Genomic DNA, 1121 nt, shown 5'->3' with positions numbered 1-1121 from the left:
ATATCGGTGGCAAAACCGTTAACACAATCAATAGAAATATCGATTACGAAACCGATAAAAATATCGTTTAAAATATCGACAACAAAATCTATAAAAATATACATAACAAAATCGATAGGAGGATCGATAACGAAATCTATAAAAATATCGATAGCAAAATCGATAACAAAACTGATAAAAATATCGATAAATAGTCGATAATAAAATCGATAACAAAGTCGATAGCGAAATCGATTACAAAATCGATAACAAAATCAATAAACATATCGATAAAAAATATCAGTAACAAAAGCGATACAAATAGCGATCGCAAAATCAATAACAATATCGATAGAAATTTCGATAACAAAATCGATAAAAATATCGATCACAAAACCGAAAAAATATCGATTATTATATCGATAAGTCCCGAGAATCTCAAAAATCTCTAAAATCCTGAAGTAGTTCCCAGATTGAGTCTCTGTGCCTCTATCTATATCCTTTTCTCTAAAACTACCTTTATTTTAATCTTTATTCCTCTATCTTCTTCTATACTTTTATCGGTATCCGCATCCTCATCTTTTTCTTTATATGTATCTTTGTTTTTATATTTATGTTTATCATATTCTTCATATACATATTCCCTTCACCGTTGCCCTTATATAAGTAGTGTTTAAATTTACCTTGGTCTTCATTTTTGCCTTTATCTTTACGCAACTTTGTTTATGTTTTTATTTTTACCTTTGCCTTTATCCTTTTCTTTATCTATGTACGTACTCACCTTTACTTTTATTCTTGGATTGGTCTTTCTGTTGTTTGTGTTTTCGCGTATTATGCATACATGTGTTCATACATATATGTGCATTAAAGTGGTCCAAAAATGTATGTAAAAAAAATAAGGTCGGGTTTTTAATGCCGCCACCCCCTAGGATTGTTCTATATCGAAGAAAAATATACCCCTATTTTTTTATTTTGAAAAAAAAAAATAAAAATAGTTTTCCATGTATTTTATATGGGGAAAAACAACTTTTCGTAGAAATAGTGTAGAATTCTTGAAAATCAACAGTTTTCGATCGGAAAACTTTTCTTTTCTTCAGGAGATTCCCAGTAATAATACGCAATTGTCTCTTTAACCATTTTTT

The sequence above is a fragment of the Rhagoletis pomonella genome, unplaced genomic scaffold (assembly GCF_013731165.1).
Source record: "Rhagoletis pomonella isolate Grant_MI unplaced genomic scaffold, Rhpom_1.0 Rhpom_scaffold_00253, whole genome shotgun sequence".
In the NCBI taxonomy this organism is placed as follows: Eukaryota; Metazoa; Arthropoda; class Insecta; order Diptera; family Tephritidae; genus Rhagoletis; species Rhagoletis pomonella.
This window is presented reverse-complemented; position numbering follows the sequence as displayed.